The sequence below is a fragment of the Hoplias malabaricus genome, chromosome 7, assembly GCF_029633855.1.
Source record: "Hoplias malabaricus isolate fHopMal1 chromosome 7, fHopMal1.hap1, whole genome shotgun sequence".
Taxonomy (NCBI): domain Eukaryota; kingdom Metazoa; phylum Chordata; class Actinopteri; order Characiformes; family Erythrinidae; genus Hoplias; species Hoplias malabaricus.
Genome location: NC_089806.1, coordinates 32,380,657 through 32,405,593, shown reverse-complemented (window position 1 = coordinate 32,405,593; position 24,937 = coordinate 32,380,657). Strand labels below are relative to the sequence as shown.

The following is a 24,937-nucleotide window of genomic DNA, read 5'->3' as shown; positions in this document are numbered from 1 at the left end:
CCACTAAATGACTGATTAAAACATGAGTTTAAGAATTATTTTATTTTATTACAAGAAGGCTGACTAATAGCCGTGATTTATGGAGCTGGGTTGATGTGGTTGCAGAGGATGATTTACAAGTTCTACAAAATAAAAGACATGAGCATTACAAACCTATCCATTTTCACATCAGGTATAACTAACATGTCAGGTAAAAAAAAAGAAAAACACGAAACAAGAAAAACACTTACATAAGGCATCTCGTCTAGAACTTATACACACCCAACAATCACACTGCTGTAAAGAGGCCTCATGGCTGGAAGTTGACTATCTCTTCCTGTGCTTTATATGTGTCTAGTCCCCACCTACTTTCTGTCAGAGGAACTATGTGTAATGGAGTTCAAATTAAATTTCTGACCTCTGAGATATAATCATTCGATCATTATCTTTAACCGCTTATCCAGTTCAGGGTCGCGGTGGGTCCAGAGCCTACCTGGAATCATTAGGCTAAAAGTTGGAATACTCCCTGGAGGGGGTGCCAGTCCTTCACAGGGCAACACACACATATTCGCTCACACACACAGACACTTTTGAGATGCCAATCCACCTACCAACGTGTGTTTTTGTACCATGGGAGGAAACCCACGCAAACACAGGGAGAACACACCAAACTCCTCACAGACAGTCATCCGGAGCGGTGACTTTCATAATATTATATTTTTTGTTTCTTACTTACTTAATAAATTCATTCTTCTATGGCATTCTTCCAAAAAACTTGTACGCCCTAAGACTGTCAATCGTATATAAACAAAACAAACAAAGTTGTTTTTCACTGTGATTAACTATATTTAAGCAATAATACACAAGAGGGAGTGCTATCATCCATATCCCCCTATGACTATATCCATCCATACGGTGTGTCGAGGTGAGCCCAACTGTATCTACACAGTATCTCTCAACCTCAGTCACCAGTTCAGGCTCCTTTCCCACCAGAGAGGTTACATTCCATTTTCCAAGAGCCAGTTTCAGTAACTGAGTATCAGAACGCCAGGGTCCCCGCCCTCAGCTGCCACAAATCCAAATGGTACCGGACCCAGATTACTACCTCTCCCACAGGTGCTAGGCCCATGGGAGAATGGACCCATGTTGCTCCTTTGGGCTAAGCCCGGCCGGACTCCATTTGTGAAGGAGCCCCCCCCAGGCCTGGCTCCAGGGTGGGGCCCTGGTAACCCTACTCTGGGCAAGGGAAGCTGCGTCTCTGCTGTTCTTTTCATCTGGGTTTTTAAGGATCACTCTTTGTCTGGCCCATCACCTAGGACCAATTTGCCTTGGGGCTATTGCCCCGGACAACATAGCTCCTAGGCTCATGCAGGCACGCAAACCCCTCCACCATGTTAAGAATTATAGATATTACATTATTTCAGGTGATGCTGCACTGACACACAGCTCCAGGGTCTCAGGGTGCTGGGTTCAATCCTCACCTGGTGTCACTATCTATGATGAGTTTGGTGTGTTCTCCCTATGTCTGGCACCTATGAAAACATGGCACACCACAAGCTTTTGGCGGGATAGTGTATGCACTAAGAAAAGAAATCCTAAGTAAAGTGGATGATTTGTTCATAAAGTGGTTTGTATTCAGTGGGAAGCTCTATGCAAAAGTTTGTTGTTAACATAACTTAAGCTGATGTTATTCATCTCTGGTGCACCCTCACCTCTTCTAGCACCTCTGTAATGTTCTCACAGCGTCTCAAATCCTGCCTCAATGTCATGTGCACTACAGACTTCAAAGAAAAAATTACCATCCAAGCATGGTGCAACACACTTCTTGTCTTCTTAAGTTTATCCCTGTATCTAGAACCTTACATATTTCTGCTTCTGAAAAAAACAAGCCAGGAGTGCCTCAAACTAAAATGCTACAAGATCTATTCCAATTTCTCATTCTTTCTGAGGTTATTCAATTTGTGCACTAGTTCTTCCTCTGTCTTCCTCCCTTTTTTAACTTCTTTTTCTCTTTCCCCATCTTCTTGTCCATCACCACTCTGTCCTGTCAATGTTTTCATTGTTCCAGAAGCTTCTATATTTGTTATTTGTGTTCTTCATAAGTTGGTTTGCCAGAGAGAGAGAGAGAGAGAGGAAATAAACTTTTAGTAAGTGATTGTAGATTTTTTGTAGCTGAATTTTTACTTTTTATTCACTGTTTGAATTATACTCAAGCTGTTGTAGCACACTTGGTAAGTATTTACTTGTATGCAAACTTAGCTATGATCTGTCAGATTTGGAGTCCATTCCTCTCTAAGTAATGTAACTTGTTGCATCTGTGAAACAGCAAAAAAAAAAAAAAAGTCACTGTAAGCCAACAGGGCAGCATCCACATCCCATATGAAGGAGGGATTGTGTATGTATGTGTGTGTTTATGTGTTTGAGCGACTGGCTGATAGTGTGGTGCACAATGACTTCACAAACAATACAGATCATGAAGAAGCAGTTACCAAGAATGAATGAATGGACAAATGAATGAATAAATGTGTATGATACCTCACATTAAAACGCACCTATTACACCTAGCAGCCTGGACATTTCAGAGATTCAGTGCTAAACCTACTTTAAACATGGTGCTCTCATATGGGGACTGACTCTATGAAGCATAAAATAGTTCATTCAATGATATACAAAGTTAAAACAAAGCGATTAATTTAACCATTCGTTAGTGGTAAAAAAAAAAAAAAAAACTAAATGTTAGCTACATTTCTGGTGGTAAAAATGTCAATTGTGTACAGAAATCTTCTAGGTCAACAGAGCAATATTATTGCTGGTTAGTGAGGTGTTTACAAGTCCTAGACCCCAGGGTGCAACACCTTTCTTGTTATGGAAGACGCTTTGGGATTTCATTCACGCCCTCAACTTTCTCTGGAAAATGTCATCACCTCAAGATTTATTCCAGTCATTTTACAGATCGGTGTTCTGCATGCAAATGTAATGGGCTCCCACACAGCATTAGTTTATGCAAATGGAATATGAAATGACCAGGTTGTAATCACATTAATGCAGTGCACATATCTGAAGAACCTAACACTGTCATGTCCTGAGTTTACATGTATCTCACATGCATACATGAAATACATTATATATGCATAGGTGCACCTCCATTTAAAAGGCATTATATTGAACATTGACACTTGTATAACTCTGTGTTTATATGTTATAAAATAATAAAATATACCTCATTACAAGAGCATTAAGATTACAAAGCATTATTATCAAAATAGATATTTAAAAGTTTACAAATATAAGTTTTATGGAATGTATTATCAAAATGATCAACAAATATTTCTGTAGGTAATGTTGCTGCCTCTCTCCAGGGTCTCAGCATCCTGGGTTTGAGCCGCTCCTTGTATCTCTGTGCATGAGGCGTCATCTATTCTCTCTGTGTCGGCCTGGTTTTCCTCCAGGTCCAAAAATACATGTTGGTTGTAGGTTTTCTGTGAAATTTTGCTTGGGTGAAAGTATGAGATTTACTGGGTGAGTAGTTGATGCCCTGTGATGGACTGTTGCCCTGTCTGGGGTGTTCCTGCATTGTGCCCAGTGATTCAGGGTGGATTCCAGAGCCAGCATGACCTTGAGCAGAATGAAGTGATTACAGAAGGTGAATGAATGATAAAATATGGTCAGTTCAATGATATGGCATGTGAATATTTTGGTGCTATAACATTTTAAATAAACTATGCACTAAAATTCACTGAATGACATTTCATTGAGTTTCATCTTAATGTCTGCTTCATAACATTTCCTTAAGTTTTCAAATTCAATTAAGAATACCCTTTTAAACAACAACATTAACATTATTTCTGTTTATCTACAGAAAAGTGGCATATGCCAGCCTTCTCTCAATATGAATTTGGACATTTTTGTGCAAAAAAAAAAGCCATTTTCAGGATTCGTAGAATGTGTACAAAATATAATTCACCCTTCATAAATATACATGTGTGACCAATGCCCAGGGTGAAAAATCACTCTAATCATAACCCTAAATTTAATCCTATTCCTAACCCTTAATAAAACCCCAAAGCCTAATGCTTAGGCCTTGCCCTAACACCAATCCAAAAGGTCAGAAGTAGCAGGATTTCCTTTCCACAGATGAGCTATTATACCCTTCTCCCACAACCATTTTCTGTAATTCTTCTCCAAGTACATATCAGACATGCAGTGGATTTAATGAAACAGTGACACCTCTGTAACATAAAATAACTACAAATAATAAATTGTCTTTGTGTTACAAAATTGCACACGACATACAAGTGTGAATATCTCATATATTTCTGAGATCTTATAGCGTGTGCTTATAGGTTTTTACATTTTGAAACATTGTGAACAATAAACCCTCCTCCTTGGATCACCACCTTAACGTGGTGGAGGGGTTTGCGTGCCTGCGTGAGCCTAGGAGCTATGTTGTCGGGGGCAATAGCCCCTGGTAGGGTCTCCCAAGGCAAATTGGTCCTAGGTGATGGGCCAGACAAAGAGTGATCCATAAAGACACGGATGAATAAGACACGAGCATGGACACAGCCTCCCTTGCCCGGAGTAGGGTTACCGGGGCCTCACCCTGGAGCCAGGCCTGGGGGAGGGGCTCCTTGGCGAGCGCCTGGTGGCCGTACTTTCACCTATGGGGTCTGGCCGGGCTTAGCCCGAAGGAGATACATGGGTCCACTCTCCCATGGGCCCACCACTTGTGGGAGAGGTAGCAATCCGGGTCTGGTGCATTGTGGATCGGGTAGCGGTCGGGGTCGGGGGCCCTGGTGTTCTGATTCTCGGTTACTGAAACTGGCTTTTGGAACATGGAACGTAACCTCTCTGGTGGGAAAAGAGCCTGTGCTGGTGCGCGAGGTTGAGAGGTACCGGCTAGATATAGTTGGGCTCACCTTGACACACAATATGGGCTCTGGAACCAATCTCCTTGAGAGAGGCTGGATGCTCTTTCACTCTGGAGTTGCTTTCTCATAGCCCCCCGGCTTAGTGCCTGTACGTTGGGGTTTACCCCAGTGGACGAGAGGGTAATTTCCCTGCGCCTTCGGGTTGGGGAAAGGGCTCTGACTGTTGTTTGTGCTTATGCACTGAGCAGCAGTTCAGAGTACCATGCCTTCTTGGGGACCCTAGAGGGAGTGCTGGAGAACACTCATTCTGGGGACTCCATTGTTCTGCTGGGGGACTTCAACGCTCACGTGGGTAAAGACCTGGAGGGGCGTGATTGGGAGGAACGGCCCTGCTGATCTGAACCCAAGTGGTGTTTAGTTATTGGATTTCTGTGCCCGTAACAGTTTGTCCATTATGAACATCATGTTCGAGCATAATGGTATCCACAAGTACACCTGGCATCAGGATACCCTAGGCCGCATTTCGATGATTATTGTAAAATTATCCATTGTTTCTGAGTTCTTAATATTTTATATATTCTCAAGTTAAATATTAACCTATACTCACAATCAGTATGTGTATGTTCCTTGATTAATATGTGAAACAATACAAAGATTACCTTTGAAATTATCAGTTAAAAAATGATTAACACATTTATAAACATCTTGTAAGCATGCTACACTCTTAAATATAATGGTGCTACTAAGGGTTCTTAGAGTGATGGCATAGGAGAAACACTTTTGTTTCCATGAAAAACCATGTTTGTTTAAGAGTTGTGTGAGTGTGAAGAAACTTTTAAAGGTTTAAAAATCCATCGCTAGATCTTAAACCTTTTTAGACCTTTTGTAGCACATGTATTTTTAAGACTGTAGGGATAGGGCTAAAAAAGAAAGGTTATTCAAGGGTTCTTTAGTAAAGGTTCTATTTAATAATAATAATAATAATAATTCTTTTGGAAAATATGTTTCATGTGCTTCCGGCACCAAAAATTACTCTTCTAATGTAACAAGATAATCATTGTAAAAACAGAAGAATAATTTTGCATTGGGGCATGCAAATGAACCCCATCTAAAGCAGAAGCTTTGCCGTTGCCAGAGAACCCTATTTTATCTATCAGCTGCTTAGTAATAGTTCATTTGATGTTAAGAAGCACAACTTAAGTAAAGATTACTAAATGTAACCAATGGAGTTTGAACTTTTGCAAATAGCTATGGATTGTGAATTTCAAGGCTTGTTCTCCTCCACACACAAGGCACTGTATGGTGGATTAGTCTGAGAATACAGCATAACTAATATCCCTTTAGCTGACAACAGCATAGATTATCCTTTTAGAGAGCTGGCCCAGTGCTCAGAGTCCTCAGTACAGCAGTGTGGCTGCTCCCAGAGATGCGGTATGTGTAGATAATATCACTGAAAGCACTGCTTTGTGCAGGAGGTACATTCAGACTGATCTGCTGCAAGATTTCCTGGCTCTATGTAAAAGCTTATTAAACACTGTGGCCTATATTCATCAAAGTAGCATAGCTCCAGCAGCAGATGTTTAATAAAAAAAAGTAACTACACTCTACCATGTGGAAGACAAGATTGTCATTTTTTATTATTCGTAATCATTGTTATAATTCCATTTAAGCTCTATCTGAACAGCAGATGAGGCATGGCTTGACCCTAACATCAGCCAAAACAACAACCATTGGCTCATGTGCTGTAAAGTGTTTTTCTCTTACTGGCTCAGTGTTAAAAATAATATGTAAAAAAGATAAACTGGGGGCATCTCCTGTGTAATGTCCTTGGGAAAATCCTGTACATGGACTGGTTTCCTTGAACTGAAGTTGTGTACATCCATGAACATCATTTGTAAAATGATCTGTTCTGTAAATAGTACTAATTTTGTATTTGGACACTACTGATCCAGGACAAGAATATTTCATATTTCTGAGGTTAGACTTTTAAAGATGGATGATTTGTTCGAGATACCCGAACCCAGGGGTGTCAAACAGTGGGTAATGGTGGACCTGATTACTCTAAATACCAATTTATTGTTGTCTAGAAATTTGTTAGAGGTACAGAGAGAGAGAGAGAGAGAGAGAGAACCCTGATCCATTTCCCTCAGAGAAAAATGGAGCTTGAACAGTAAATATGCTGCATTAATGAAAGCTAGCTAGCTAGCACAGAATATTTTCCGTTTTATATGTACAGAAGACAAGCTAAAAGGTACAGTGTAAATGTACCTTTAAATGTATAACAGTGGTTTTAAAGTCTCTATGTGTTCCTAAAGGTACATTATGTTCTCTACTCCAGAAGTAGAGGTGAATATGTGTAATATTTTATTATTGAACATAATAAAAGTCCTGGAGATGAAATGAGGTTTATGAAATCAGCACGACTTCAAAATAAAGTTATTGTAGAATAAGTATATTTCCTTACTAAAGGTACAGAATATATACCCTTGAGGGTACCACCACAGTGACAGCAAAAGGTACCACATTTTGTGACATGTTTTTTATGATAGTGCACCACCTTTAAATCAAATTCACAATGTAGCCCAATTCTCTTGCCACAGTAGGTGAAAAAAGCTCACTTGAAGACTTCTTAAACTCAAATGTATGAATATCAGATACACAGCTGGAGACAGTAATATCTAAAGCAATATGTGAAGTAAGTGCTGGCCTACAGCGGTAAGAAACATCAATTTCACGTATAAATATGAAGTATAATGAGCTAATATTTTCCTTTCAACAGATGTGCTCCATATACTATCAGAAATAAATGGTTATTTATCATCAAAGAGCATTCCACTGAAGATCGAGTGGGAGAAGTTTTGCACCCTACACACTCACCCTGTCACTAGGCCCAATTCCATGCATTCATTCTTCATAGCTACATACAACCAATTCATGTTTAAGATGTGTGTGTGTGTAATTTCAGTCTGATATCAATGTGATTTCTGAATGAATTACCATTCCAAGGATTGGTAAAATCCTACGAAATATAGCTCACTTTTCTTTACTGTGGACTTGGATTTGTGATGACTACCATGCATAAAAAATTAACATTCACCCTTATTGATCTCTGACAATAATCATACAGCAGACACTAAAATGAACCCTACACCATTTTCCACCAACGTGGAAGTAGTTGGGTTCCCATTCCTGAACCTAATTTGGAATGGATTGGCATGTTTCAACCAACATAAATTTGTTCATGAAGTTCTTTCCCAGCTGGAACCAAAGAACATACAGTGGCAACTCCTGTCAAATCATTGGTTAAACTAACACTGTCATCTAGTATTTTAATTCTGTGGTCAACTCAGGGAGAAATGCCACCAGTAGCCACAACCATAAAGCTTAGAACTTAATTCTTTCTCTTTATGTACATATTGTACAGTATTTGTTGATAGCTATATACAGGAATTTGTTATTAAAAGTCTTATTTAATCTAATCAGTGCCCTATTCACTATATACATCACATAGTAAGCAATGTAGGGAATAGAGTAGGGGCCATTTGGGCCATGCCTCATACAACCCCAGTTCCAATTAAGTTGGGACTTTACCATAAATAAAAACACAATACAATGATTTGCAAATCATTTTCAACATATATTCAATTGAATACATTACAAAGTCAAGATATTTAATGTTCAAACTAATAAATGTTATTGGGCATTTTTTTTGCAAATATTCACTAATTTGAGCCTCTGCAACATGTTCCAAAACAGTTGGGACAGGGGCATGTTTACCACTGTGATACATCACCTGTCCTTTTAATAACACTCAATAAGTGTTTGGGAACTGAGGACACTAGTTGTTGAAGCTTTGTAGGTGGAACTCTTTCCCATTCTTGCTTGATGTACAACTCCAGTTGCTCAGCAGTCTGGGGTCTCCATTGTCATAATTTGCGCTTCATAATGCACCACACATTTTCAGTGGGAGACAGGTCTGGACCGAGGCAGGCCAGTCTAGTACCTGTACTCTTACTACGAAGCCACGCTGTTGTAACACGTGCAGAATGTGGCTTGGCACTGTCTTGCTGAAATAAGCAGCGAAGTCCCTGAAAAAGACTTTGCTTGGATGGCAGCATATGTTGCTCCAAAACCTGTATGTACCTTTCAGCATTAATGGTACTTTCACAAATGTGCAAATTACTCATGCCATGGGCAATAACACACACCTATACCATCAGAGATGATGGAGTTTGAACTGTGTGCTGACAACAATCTGGCCAGTCCTTTTCCTTTTTGGCCCGGAAGACACGACATCCATGATTTCCAAAAACAATTTGAAATGTGGACTTGTCAGACCACAGGACACTTTTCTACTTTGTGTCAGTCCATCTCAGATGAGCTCAGGCCCAGAGAAGCTGGCGGTGTTTCTGGGTGTTGTTGATATATTGGTTTAGCTTTGCATGGTAGAGTTTTAACTTGCACTTTTAGATGGAGAGACAAACTGTGTTCACTGACAATGGTTTCTGAAGTATTCCTGAGCCCATGTGGTAATATCAGTTACAGAATGATGTTGGTTTTTAATGCAGTGCCGCCTGAGGGATCAAAGCTCACGGGCATTTAATGTTGGTTTTCAGCCTTGCTGCTTACTTGCAAAGATTTCTTCGGATTCTCCAAATCTTTTGATGATATTATGGACCGTAAATGATAATAAAAAAAAAATCCCTAAATTCCTTGCAATTGTACATTGAGAAATGTTGTTCTTAAACTTTTGGATGATTTGCTCACGCAGTTGTTCACAAAGTGGTGAACCTCACCCATGCTTGCTTGTGAACGACTGAGCCCTTCGGGGATGCTCCCTTTATACCCAATCATGACACTCAACTGTTTCCAATTAACCTGTTCACCTGTTATATACCAACAGAGGAAAAAGAAACAGCACTGTAAATTGTTTTGGCAGAAGTTTACAGAGGAGGCAATTCTGTGTATCATCTGATTTTCTTCTGCTGCACCTATATACAATAAGTACCAGAAGGAGCCATTTAGTGTTAGAGAAAAAAATATTAGACAGATAATAAAATATTGTCCAGATGTTTGAACAAAAAATTCCCTTCACAATGAATCCCAAAACACTGAACTATGGATAATCTTTAGATTGAAATTTTTAAATTTTGCTGAATCAATAACAGCTGCTTCACATATTGTACTACTAAATTCACCTGTACTCATAACAGGCACATATATATATAATAACAAAACAATTAGGTTAAAGGTGTCGGCATCAAAAACATTCTGAAGAACACATGCCAGTTTCAGCAGCAGGAGCAGACTTACACTGGCTAGAAGCTGGGTCCTTAGTGAGTTCACTATGTTTCCATTCAGAAGAGTGGAAACTGCAGAGAGGCTGCAGCTGACTTTCCTATTTTGTTGGCATTGAATGAAAATGCTAATAACCATCACAAACCAAACTAAACCACACTAAAACGCCTTATAAACATCAAACTGCATTATTGCAGAAAAATATACATTGATCTATTATAACATTATGACCACCTCCTTGTTTCTACACTTAATGTCAATTATCTTACATCCGCTGATAGGACAGAAGCACTTTGTAATTCTACTGTATAATTATGGACAGTAGTCCATCTGTTGCTCTGTATACACTGTTAGCTCCTTTTCTTCCTGTTCTAGATTAGCCTGCTTTCTAGATCTGTTTACTGTTATATTATAAAATGTGTTGCACGCATAAAAATTTAAATGTGTTTATCTTTACACTCTACAGTCAAACTGATCAGTGAAAACCCTGGAAAGTATTTCCTTGTGGTCATTAAATACAGCTACAAGAGAATGAATATATCACAGATTCTTGGTAATATAGTAATTAAAATATACCCCACTTTCTTGGAAACAGGCCTTGTACATTACTGAGATCGTTTTTTCTTTTCCCTGAGAGCATGGTTAGTGCTGTTCTATTGGAATGTCAGCAATATAGGATATGGTGGTCATGAATCATCAGCGGATGTCATATACTGTTTTTCATGTGTGGAATATGTTCTATATTCAGTATGTCATGAGCAGTGAATCCGAGAATACATTTACAGATGCATCTATGTTGAACAGATTCTTGGAATCAAAAATATATGTGAAAGCCTCAAAGGGTAAACATGACATAGATTTCAGTTCCTGATATGACAACAAATTTAAATGTTGCAATGGCCAAACAATTTTTGACACCTGCTTATCTAACAGGTCTATGGATAGTGAACATATGATAGCGCAGTGAGCCACAAGAGTACGTCTGGTGTTGGATGATTAGTTCTGCATTATATATATTACTCATAGTACCATATTGAACAGTGCTCCATTACTCCAGAAAACTCTGCCTCCCATGCCAGTGCTTTATATGCATTGAAGGAGCAATTGTTGTAATTAACAGCTGATATGTACTGCTCTGCTAAACAAATACATCAGATCTGCTGAAATTTTGAACAAATACCTTCAAATTATCAATATAACTTCTATTGTCAATTGCGCCTCTGCAGTGCCCTCTGGTTCCACTCTGCAATAGGTGCAATGGTGAGTCATTGTCCCAAAGTTGCACATTCTGCAAATCAGTCAACAAATGTTACTGCCTCTGTTGACGCCCACCCATGTTGTGCTCTTAAATATGAGAAGCATTTAAGCTTAGATCATGGGAGTATTTCCATTCAGTTGCCCCTCATGTGTTTGAACGTTTTTCAAAATTGAACGAGGTGGTGGAGTTAGCAGAAATCAGTGGTGCAATGCTTGGCTTTGAACTTGATGGTATTAGACTCATGTTTATATGTCCATATATGATACATACTCTGTAACAGCTTCATCCTTTTCAGGGTTATAATGATTCCAGAGCCTACCCAGAATCATTGGGTGCAAGGCAAGAACACACCCTGGACAGATGCTAGTCTATCACATACTCACCCAGAAACCTACTTTCACACACCTATGGAAAAATTTCACACCACAAACCAACATGTTTTTGGACTGTGGGAGGAAACTGGAGCAAACCAATGCAAACAAAGGATCATCTCAACAAACTCCTCCCAGACAATGACCTGAACCCATAACCCCAAAGCTGTGTAGCAGTGAAAGTGCTTGTAGTGCCACAGTGCTGCCCTTATTATGGATTATCATCACTATCCAATGAAAAGCATGTCCCAAAATAGCTACAGGAGCCAACTGCAGAAAGAAAAAACCTTCTTAACATTCATTGGAAAACATTGAAAAACTTGTAAAAACATTTTATTTTAAGGTATTTTGGAGCATTTCTATTGATCTATTCATCATACAATGTACAGGACAACAGCTGTGTTCAAATGATGTAAACTAAAAATCAACAAAACTGGAGATACATGTTTTAGTTGAAAGTCTAGAAACAATTGAAAATCATCCCTATAATTAACCATAGTCTACATCCAACACGTTTCAATTTAAAAAAATGGCCTAAAATGTAAAGTCATCTGTAAATGGCAAGTGAGAAAAAATTATGTGTATTTATTATTAGTAAGTAGGTAGTGTAAGTAACCTACTTATATACCTAAAATTTACTTAAACCCATCATCATTCGACTATGTGTGCAATGTTTGCATGCACTATTACAAGCGCAGGCTGCTTTTCGAAAGATCACTAGCTGCTTGTGCTCAGAACCACACAGCAGTAGCCTACAACTCTCCCACTGAGTCACTAAATCCCACTCTTCCTCTGCTTTCATCAATCTGTTCATTCCTTTAGTGCTCAGTTTTGATGTGCCTTGAGGCGTGATCTGGAACAATTCTGAGCACATGTGTGTCTATGAGTACTTGTAGGTATAATTTCCCTGTGTTATGAGCTTCAACTTATGTCCAAATGTTTGCAGACACCCCTTACCATTAGTGAGTTCCACTTCTTTAATGGGCAGATGTTCAGTTGTGCAGACTCTGCTTGTAAATTTTTTGCAGAAAAGCATAAAAGAATATTGGATATTCCAGAGCAGTTGAACACAGTATCACCCCACCTAATGCCAAGTGTCTGGATATAAAGTTCCCCATACTGGTTTGTGGAACAGTGGAATTGTGTTCTCCAGCATGACAGATCTCCATCCATTACTTTTGGGGTTAGCTGCATAGGCATGCCTTTTAGTTCTACAATTACAGACTGTGGTCCACTCATTGCCCTGCATGCTTGGTTAGTGGTTGTTCTTAATGATCAGGACCATCCACATGACCTTATTATTTGGGTGGTGGATCATTCTCAGTGTTGCAGCGACACTGAAGTGGTGGTGATGTGTTAGTGTGTGCTGCACTGCTACAAGTGGATCAGACACAGCAGTGCTGCTCGAGATTTTAAACACTGTGTACACACACACTGTCCATTCTGTTAGACAGTCCTATCTCATTGGTCCACTTTGTAGATGCAAAGTAAAAAGCAGTAGCTTGTCTGTTGCTGCACACTGTTAGTTAAGATTAGTGTTTGAGTCAAGGTTATGGTAACAGTTGTGTTATGATTAGGTTTAGGGTTGGATTTAATGTTAGTGTTAGAGTTTAGTTTAGGATTAAAGGTTAGGTTAGTGTTAAAGTTCAGGTTAGTGTTAGGGTTAAGATTAGTTTTAGTTAGATGAAAGATGATCAGACTTGTGGTATGTTATGAGGTTCAAGTTTAAGCATGGAATTAAGGATAACCTCCAGGTTTGCAAACTGCAAGGGAAAGAAACACAACATCATTAATAGACAGAATAAGGGAACAGATTCTATTAAGAGAAGCTTTGACTTTTATATGAGTTTTATTACAATTTAACTTCAATAAGTTAATATTCACCCAACATCTAATTTTTGAGAAACATGATGATAAGTTCATAATCGATTTAACTCACAGATAAATTTGGGTGCCCTTCTCATAACAGAGAAAATCAATATTAAACCACAGAATGATTTTGCATGTGTCTCAGCACAGAGCCTTGAGGGACACCTTGGGTAACAGTTGAGCTAAGGTAGTTTTCTGTGAGAAGTATTCCTTCCAGAGTGAACTCTGTTGGTATTTTGGCTTCTGATTCCACCCTCTATCCAATAACAGTGAAGTTTGAACAGCCCGGGTTGCCAGGTATGACACAATATAGCAGATGCAAGCAGTGTGCAAGTGAAAAGAGATAACATTAGATTTTATCTGACCTATAAAGCCCCTGGGAACCTTCTAAAAATTGTCATGACCAGAGACATGGTAAAACAAGAGGAATTATTAGTGATATATTTAAAAGCTTACAGCCCAGTTTTTGTATTTAATAATTAAAGAGAATACATAATATCAAACACAAATGATGTAGAGGGCAGCACCGTGGCGCAGTAAGTATTGTCGCAATCACACAGCTCTAGGGACCTGGAGATTGTGGGTTTGAGTCCCACTCTAGATTCGGTGGGTCCAGAACCTACCTGGAATCATTGGGCGCAAGGCGGGAATACACCCTGGAGGGGGTACCAGTCCTTCACAGGGTAACACCAACACTCACTCACACCTATGGACACTTTTGAGTCACCAATCCACCTACCAACATGTGTTTTTGGACTGTGGGAGGAAACCCACACAGACATAAGGAGAACACACCAAACTCCTCACAGACAGTTACCCAGAGCTGGACTTCAGCCTTCAACCTCCAGGTCCCTGGAGCTGTGTGACTGTGACACTACTTGCTGCCCCACTGACATAAAGAGTATTATTAATAAAATATTTTGTCCATACTTTGTTGAACTTACAGCCTCTTCTAGAATGCTTTACACAATATATTGGAATATAGATGTGAGGATTTAACAGCATTCAGTAAACTTTAGTGATGTCAGGTATGTGTTTTCAAAGCTATGTTGTACGATTAGATAATTTCTCCACTATGAATCTATTATCCAATCACAGAAGCTTGATACTATGCTGAAGTATTTCCTTATTTTTGAAAAAGTAGCTGTGCCTTTTTCAAGCAGCTGTTTATTCATCACTGTATCTGCTGAGGTGCTGATCTTAAAGACAGCCCTTGTCTAAAGCATCCAAGGCGAGATGAAGCATGCATATGTATGTGGTTTTCCAGAGCGTGACCCTGAAAATGACTGGCAGCGTGACATGTGGAAATGTAGCGTCTCCGTGGCTCATTGTAATTTCATGTGACAACACATTATCCATCCAGTCATCGACACTTCCAGCTGATAAATGACACCGGTCATCAGCCATGAGCCGCTGAATGAGGAATGAGACCGGAGCAGCTCCAGGAAGGAGGATCACTGATTGCCCCCTCATCATTTGCATGCCTGGAGCAGCATTTATCATTCCCCCTCTGATGTAATTGATCTGGCCAATCTCAAAAGGTGATGTAAATATGAAGAAGTGTATAATAACCGGTTCAGACCTTTATAGCTGCAAACTGATTTGGGTAAATGTATTTGATCTGTGTGCATCAGATGTAAATGATTTCAGCTTGCAGCAGTTCTTGTTTTAAAATGACACTGGCTTTACAAAAACTAAGCTTAAAGGGACAAAATTAAATAAAATTAATAATAATAATAATAATAATAATAATAATGGGGGAGAAAATTCAGACAACATGGTTGTGCAACTGGTGGTGTTGCTGTTAAACAGGTCCAGGGTCCTGGGGATGCAGGTTCGAGCTCTGCTCTGGGTGACTGTGAGGAGCTTGGTGTGTTCTCTCTGTGTCCGTGTTGGTTTCCTCCAGGTGCTCTGGTTTTCTCCCACGGTCCAAAGACACAGGTTGGTAGGTGGACTGGCAAAGTGTCCGTGGGTGCAAGTGAATGAGTGAATATGCAAGTGTGTGTCACCCTGTCAAGGACTGGTTCTCCCTCCAGGGTGCTCCCATCTTGCACCCAGTGATTCCGAGTAGGCTCTGGGCCCACTGCAAATTAATCTGTGAATCAGGTTCCATACATGAAATCAAGCAGGCCTTATTTACATATCAATTAAATGAGCAACAACCTTATGCTTATGTTTTGGTAGGGAGCCAATGAAATGATGGGATTCTGAGGGTTGTGAGCAAAGAACTGCACTCATAGGTAGACTTAGAATCAAGCAGTTAGTGCAATGCTCCCCCTACTGACCCCAATTTATTCAGTGGACCGACTGGAAAATGTGATATAAACAAAACTGGCTGAATTGATTTTAGATAGGCATGTGATGTGATTGTTTTGTGAATTTTGTCCTTCAGTATTATTGAGTAATATTGCAATATAAAGCCTCTGTCATTGCAACTCTGGGCTCAACACTGCAGGAACTGCTCTATGTAAGTTCAGGAGGAAGGTAGCAAATCGTTTTCTTTGAATTTCCTCAGAATCACATTATAATCACATTGTACTGTTCTAAAGACAAAAACTTCTTATTCAGGAAGAGCAAGATGTTACAGAGCTGCGTATGATTGCGGCTGACTTGGATGTAGTCGACGTATTTTGAAGAAAATGAAATGCTTGGAGGCCATAGCAGAGAAGATGAGAAGCTAATTATATCCTGATATCTCTGATAATTGAGGACATCTCTTAGATAATGCGGAACGATGTCTTATTGAAATCACAAAGGTAAGCAAATTAATTTCGCATGTTATATAAAATGCCAAGGGAGCTGCGAGATGTGAACAAGATAAACATCAATGGCTGAGAGAAAAAGTAATGAGACTGAAGTGTCTTGATTGGGCGTCCAGAAGAAATCTAATTAAAATGCTTTGGGGTGACGGTCACTTCTGCTCTTATCTAAAATTGACACACAAACTCGGGAGTGCACCGAGGATCCTTATCCATGGATTTATATGGAGAGGAATTATGGAGGGGAAAATATCATTACATTCAAAACAATTCCATTAACAGTCCAACACCAACAGACATATTAGCTGCCTCATTTTGCTCCTGCCACAAGGTCAATGAGATTTTCTTGGTCATGGTCCTTATTAACCATTGTCAGATAGGGATAAAAAAAAAAAAGTATGCACTACTTTACATTCGAAGTGTGTGGAACAGATCGCACATGATATAGTCTTCTGTAATAGGGAGAATCAAGCCTCTGTCATTGCTACTCCAGGCTCAGCACTGCAGAAACCGCACTATATGATTCTAGTGGTGGGTAGGTGAAATAGCAGGGTAAATAGCAAAATACTTAATGAAGATGCACTTAAAAACATGAAAACTGACCAAGGAACTCAATACTTTTAACCTCTGCAGTTTTTATTGTCTCTGTGTTGTTTATCATAGCGGTGGGTGGGGGATAATAACAAAACTAAAAAAGATGCCAAATGCTAATCTAAATGCTATCTAGGCAGTAGTTGGCTGTGCATTTTGCAATTAGGCCTTCAGTGGTATCCTTCCTGAATTCATTATGTTCTTAATAACATCATTAGGGTGCCACAGCTATAGAAAACATCAATAATACACAGAAACTCAGTGAGGGGGCATTGCATCACAGACAGGAACTTGTGTAGTGAGAAGCAAATTCATTACTAGAGCAAGAAACCCAATTAATACTATTCAACAAGTCCCTTTGATTGCAGCCAGTTGCGCCACGTAAAAGCATCAATGCCAAACTAATAAAATGACAAAAGTATATTTAAAAAACACATTACTCATCAAAAATAATGGTTATGTGTACACAAAATTCATCTTTCTTAATTTCCTCAAGAACAGTGCATATCAACACTATCAGAATGGTCATCTGTGCATTTCCGAACCAAGTTTTTTCAGTTGCTGAGAAATGCTGAAAATCAAGTCTGTGGGAGGAAAACGGAGCACCCAGAGGAAACCCACGCGGACACAAGGGGAGAACACACCAAACTCCTTACAGACAGTCACCTGGAGCAGGACTTGAACCCACAACTTCCAGGTCTCTGGAGCTCTGTGACTGCGACACTACCTGCTGCACCGTCGTGCCACCCTTCATTGCCAAATTATTCATATAAAATAAATAAATAAATATAAGCAGTAAGATACTTTATCTATATACTTATTTTTAGGACCATACTATGGCAGGCCAAACAGGAAATATTTAATGAACGCTGATATATAGAATGAACACTGAGATATATAGAATGAACGCTGATATATATATAGAATGAACGCTGATATATATAGAATGAACGCTGATATATAGAATGAACGCTGATATATATAGAATGAACGCTGATATATATAGAATGAACGCTGATATATATATAGAATGAACGCTGATATATATATAGAATGAACGCTGATATATATAGAATGAACGCTGATATATATAGAATGAAAGCTAATATATATAGAATGAACGCTAATATATATAGAATGAACGCTGATATATATAGAATGAACGCTGATATATATAGAATGAACGCTGATATATATAGAATGAAAGCTAATATATATAGAATGAACGCTGATATATATAGAATGAACGCTGATATATGTAGAATGAACGCTGATATATGTAGAATGAACGCTGATATATATAGAATGAAAGCTGATATATATAGAATGAACGCTGATATATATAGAATGAACGCTGATATATGTAGAATGAACGCTGATATATGTAGAATGAACGCTGATATATATAGAATGAACGCTGATATATATAGAATGAACGCTGATATATATATAGAATGAACGCTGATATATATATAGAATGAAAGCTGATATATATAGAATGAACGCTGATATATATAGAATGAACGCTGATATATGTAGAATGAACGCTGATATATATAGAATGAACGCTGATATATATAGAATGAACGCTGATATATATATATAGAATGAACGCTGATATATATATAGAATGAACGCTGATATATATAGAATGAACGCTGATATATATAGAATGAACGCTGATATATATATATAGAATGAACGCTGATATATATAGAATGAACGCTGATATATGTAGAATGAACGCTGATATATATAGAATGAAAGCTGATATATATAGAATGAAAGCTGATATATATATAGAATGAACGCTGATATATATAGAATGAACGCTGATATATATAGAATGAACGCTGATATATATAGAATGAACGCTGATATATATATAGAATGAACGCTGATATATATAGAATGAAAGCTGATATATATATAGAATGAAAGCTGATATATATATAGAATGAACGCTGATATATATAGAATGAAAGCTGATATATATAGAATGAAAGCTGATATATATAGAATGAACGCTGATATATATATAGAATGAAAGCTGATATATATATAGAATGAAAGCTGATATATATAGAATGAAAGCTGATATATATAGAATGAACGCTGATATATATAGAATGAACGCTGATATATATAGAATGAACGCTGATATATATAGAATGAACGCTGAGATATATAGAATGAACACAGATATATAGAATGAAAGCTGATATATATAGAATGAAAGCTGATATATATAGAATGAACGCTGATATATATATAGAATGAACGCTGATATATATATAGAATGAACGCTGATATATATAGAATGAAAGCTGATATATATAGAATGAACGCTGAGATATATAGAATGAAAGCTGAGATATATAGAATGAACACAGATATATAGAATGAAAGCTGATATATATAGAATGAACGCTGATATATATATAGAATGAACGCTGATATATATAGAATGAACGCTGATATATATAGAATGAAAGCTGAGATATATAGAATGAACACAGATATATAGAATGAACGCTGATATATATAGAATGAAAGCTGATATATATAGAATGAACATTGAACACAGTTTTCTTTTTGGGGCAAATTTCGGGCATGTCATTATTGCTCCGGTCGGTAAACGTGTTGCTGCTGCTGAGCGAGAGAGTGACTGTCTCGTTTCCGAAGGCTTTACTGCTATCTGTTTATTGTTGCCATGGAGGCAATCACCAGCCTCGCCTTGAGATCGCGGTGCGCGATTTCAAAATAAGAGCGGACAGCGCGATTGAAAAAAAAATCATAATAAAAAAAAAAAAAAAACTTTTCAAAACAGCTCTCGGGACAGAAATAGATGCTCAATGGGCCTAAAAAGTGCAGGAGGCCACTATTTGAGTATGGGGGATATAGAATGAACGCTGATATATATAGGATGATAATGGCCAAGGACTTACGAACCATTCTGGAGGATCATGTGCATTCAATGGTTCAAACATTGTATCCTGAAGGCGATTCTGTGTATCAGGATAACAATGCAACGAATACACACAGCAAGATTGGTGAAAGATTGGTTTGATGAACATGAAAGTGAAGTTGAACATCTCCCATGGCCTGCACAGTCACCAGATCTAAATATTATTGAGCCACTTTGGGGTGTTTTGGAGGAGCGAGTCAGGAAACGTTTTCCTCCACCAGCATCACGTAGTGACCTGGCCACTATCCTGCAAGAAGAATGCCTTAAAATCCCTCTGACCACTGTACAGGACTTTCTCAAGACGAATTGACGCTGTATTGGCCGCAAAAGGAGGCCCTACACAACACTAATACATTATTGTTGTCTAAAACCAGGTGTTTTAGTTTCATTGTCCAAGCCCTGTATGTCAGCTTTCATTCTATATATATCAAAGTTCATTCTATATATATCAGCTTTCATTCTATATATATATCAGTGTTCATTCTATATATATCAGCGTTCATTCTACATATATCAGCGTTCATTCTATATATATCAGCGTTCATTCTATATATATATCAGCGTTCATTCTATATATATCAGCGTTCATTCTATATATATCAGCTTTCATTCTATATATATATCAGCGTTCATTCTATATATATCAACTTTCATTCTATATATATCAAAGTTCATTAAATATTTCCTGTTTGGCTTGCCATAACTATATAGTAGTTTGATTATATATAGTCAAAATTTTATTTTTGTTTAACATGCCACTGTGTATGTGCTGAACCAGGGGTAGCCAACCCTGGTCCTGGAGAGCTAACAGCCTGATGATAATCATCAACATTAAAAGAAATAAAAGCTTAGAATGCATAACTCTGTTTGTAATGAATCTATATGATTTTCACTTTTTGAATTGAATTACTGAAATAAATGAACATTTTGATGTAGATACAAAGAGGGAGAGTGAGTTATGAGTTTTAATACATTTCAATATAAATGAATTGTAAAATAAACTTTTAAATTACAGTGCGAACACAGTGCTGCATTTACATTACCAAAACAAAACACTAATATGTCTGAGAGTAAAACTATAGGAAGCTGCTCAAGTGTAAAATTAATCTGCATTAAAAAAAGTGAACGTTATGGTTTCCCAGATTAATCATGTTGAGAACTAGTTAAATATGTTTTGTACATTCGTCAGACTTTCACATTATCATTTAGTTTTTCCGGTTTCCTCCCATGGTCCAAAAACACAGGTGGGTTGGTGACTCAAAAGTGTCCATAGGTGTAAGTGAATATGTATCGCCCTGTGAATTTTTTTTTTATTTTTGAATTTCAATTACATTAAGAGGAAAAAAAATAATAATAAAATTACTTTACATCAAAATTTATGGATGAAAAGCTAAACTTACTTTGGTTGTTAGTGTGATTATAATGCTGTTCAACTTAGTTAGCTACACAGCTAGCTAATAAAATAGCTGGACTACCCACAGTAACATACAGGTCAATCACAATGTGAAATGACCCCTCATCTATGGTCTCAGATCCAATTTCAAGGCTGGCGTTACATATGGGCAGGGGTGGGCTCACCCCCCAAACATTGCCCACCCAATCAAAAAATAAGAACTTTTCTATCAATGGCAAAATAGTACAGAAAATACAGTACTATATCTAATAACTTCTGATTGGTTGGGCGGTCTATAAAAATGCCTCCAAAATTACTCTTTGCCCACTGGAAAGAATATATTCTGCATACTTTTTATTCCCATTCCACCCTGCTCTTCGATGGTCAGGACCCCCACAGAGCAGATATGATTTTGAAGGCGAGTCATTTTCAGATTTTCACTAACTTGATGGTGGTGTGTTATGCTGATATGAGTGGATTAGACATGGCAGTGTTGCTTGAATTTAAACAGGCTGTCTGCATTTTTACTTCTTTGGTCCACATGAGGATGTAAAAAACTCCAGAGGCACTGCTGTGTCTGATCCACTTGTTCTAGCCTAACACACCACCACCATGTCAGTGTCACTGCAGCCCACATCATATCTGCTCTTGTCTTGACCATTGGTAAACAGGGTGAAAGGAAGGCAAGCAAAGTATGCAGAGCAGCAGACTACAATGTGTTACTGAATTACAGTGTACTCCTGTGAAAAGTGGAGATGAGAGAATGGACAAACAATGCAGAAAAAAGGATGTGGGCATAATCTTAAGGCTGAAGGGTGTATACCACATGTTCATAACAAATATTAAAGGAATCATAGAAAAGAGTATGTATTTTTGCTTTTGGGCTCCTCTTACAGCTGCAGAGTATAATTCACTTTTGCTGCACTGTTCTAAAATCGAGGAGGGAGGGGCCAGTTTTCTTCCATCCACCAGAAGTTACATACTGCAGTCTCTGCAGTAACAATGACAGTAGTGATTCTCCCCATTCTCCATTTTGTTGTAATTTTAAGGTATACATATTGCCTAGTGTTTCTTAAATACCACCTATAGCAGGTTAAAATTGGCCCTGCTCAGTTCAAAAGACGGTGGAAAAAAACTCATTCTCAGAAAACCTTAATCTTAAGACACTTTGGATGAAAGTGTCAGCTTGTATATATACATATATGTCATATATGTAAATATACCAATTTATACTGACAAAAGTAAAGCAACAACAAGTTCTATTTTAATATGGCTAAGTTTTTTTAATATAGTTTATTATTGAAAGAAATTTAATTTCATTTTTAATGTAAACAGCTTGGTTGACAAATAAAATCAATTAAAATTTTATGTTTTACTTTTATTAGCTTATTTTAATTACATTATAAATTGTAATCAAAAGAAAACCTTGAATTTAAATGGAAGCAATAGTTAAATTTAAAAAAAAAAAAATGTATTTATTGTCAGAAGCAGTCAGACTGAGGGAGGCAGACACAAACACTGTAACAGCACTTTATTTAGAACACATAATGAACTGAGACACTTAAGAGATACTTACAGACCTAGACTGAGAGACAGATACATAAGAGACCTAGGACCAAAAATGGAGGACAAAGGAACTAACAGACTAAGAGACACTAATAGACTAGTGAGAGAGAGAAACAGACAAACCAAAAAAAAAAAAAAAAACACACATGAAGCACAAGGTGTAGAATAACAATAAGAACCAGACAGACCAAAGAAGCAGACGAAAGGAAGGAGAAACAGACCAACTAAACAGGTGAGGACAAGGGAAATATCCAAAAAAGAAGCGCAGACACAAAGGAACTTAAATACACACAAAACACCTGAAACAGATAACGAGGGGGCAGGATTGCAAAGGGGACACAGATGGAGACACTGATGACAGGGTGGAGTGAATGCGGGACTAGGGTGGAGACAACAACAACGAGCCTTGTGCTGCATAAGCACATAGTGGGGACAAGGACAGGGCCAATGCCAGGGCATGACATTTATTTCTTTACAAAAATACTGTTTTTGAAAGTCAATAAGAATGTTCGAAAAAACATCACTGGGCATAACTAGCTTGAGACGTGTTAATTTAATTGAATTATGTGCATGTGCATTTTCAGCCTCCAGGTGGTGCTTCATTGTCAATGAATTGTCCATCGCAATGACTTGAACACGTAATGCCATTTCAAAATAAAGGTTTATGCATAAAGGCAAACGTAACAGCAGCACTTACAATATGGACAAAAAAACTTAAATATACTTTACAGTGCGTGGGCAAAATATGAAATACAGCTAAGTCTTACTGATTTTACTGAGCTTTATCTGAATAGCTGTTTAAACCTTTCTTTCTGACCCCTTTTTCTTGATTTCTATTTGATGTGTAACTTGGTAGTCATGTAGACCCATATGCTAATCAGATCTGCAAATATATCTAGTAAAACCTTAAGCTGCAGGTTAGCCAGAAATCAAGAAAAGCAGGTAGATAATTTTGTTTTTCAATTATTTCAGACCAGGTTAGACTGAATCCTACAACTATGGCAGATCACCCTTAAAACACTGCTATATCACATTCCAAAGCCATAATCCATATTCTTATTTGTGTGAACACAACCAAAAACCAACATACCTTGATGACATCGCCTTGCTTGTAAGAATATTTCGAAAGTGTGGGAACAAGACGAAGTGCATTCCTGATGACTGGGTTAAACTGGGTTTTTCCTGACAAACCAGGGACAGAAATGACAGGAGGGAGGGATGGTGTTATAAAATATATTTAAGTATGGCTCCCCAAAAGATGTCAAAAAGCTATACAAATTTCACAGGCATATCACTATTACCATATTTCACTTTTACTGTTTACTGCTAACTCATTTTGTTAACGTTACACAATAAATCATCTCAAAACTACAAACTAATTAAAGGTTGATATTGTCTGCCAACACTAAACATAAAACATGCAGAATTACATTAAAAGTGATCATTACATTGTAGTGATATAAAGTAATGTTAAGCCACTGAAGTGGTCTGATATAAAATACATTTTTTCAATTAATATAAAAATAAATTTAGGTCAAAACTATTGTTAAGCAATGTCTCATACATTAGCTTGATGTCAGAATGCTACTAACTCCATACAACATATATCGTTTTACTCCCAGCAAAACAGCAGTTATCTGGAAAGAAATAAAAGTAGAACATTACCTTTAGTTGATGCTGAGCATTAAAACATGGCATGAGCAGCGTCTCTGAGCAAACTCTTGTGCAGTATCCTGTGTTTCAGTAACTGAAACTGAGGTTTCCAGGTGGCGCTGGCGCTCAAATTCAAACAAGTGATTCTCGGGCATTCATTGGCTGTACTGTCTGTGACTCAGTCCAGGCAACCACGAGTTTGTCCAGTCACTACACAGAACTGCTTGCCGACATAATTTTCTATTGTTTACGAGTTTATTCTATAAAAAATATAATTCAATAAAATAACTGAGCCAATTTTGCAATTTACCACCTATTTTAAAGAACAGAGTAACAAATTACTGAACAGTTTGACATTATTAAA

At 37.9% G+C, this 24,937-nt stretch overlaps 1 long non-coding RNA gene across 1 annotated transcript; it reads right to left on the bottom strand.

The window, feature by feature from the left end:
- Window positions 1-3,320: 3,320 nt before the first annotated feature.
- LOC136701681 (uncharacterized) lies at window positions 3,321-24,723 on the bottom strand. Its single transcript, XR_010803841.1, has 3 exons — window positions 24,586-24,723; window positions 24,011-24,102; window positions 3,321-3,594 (listed from the first exon to the last, which is right to left on the bottom strand). It is a non-coding gene; the product is annotated as an uncharacterized lncRNA (long non-coding RNA).
- Between the last annotated feature and the right edge of the window lie 214 nt (window positions 24,724-24,937).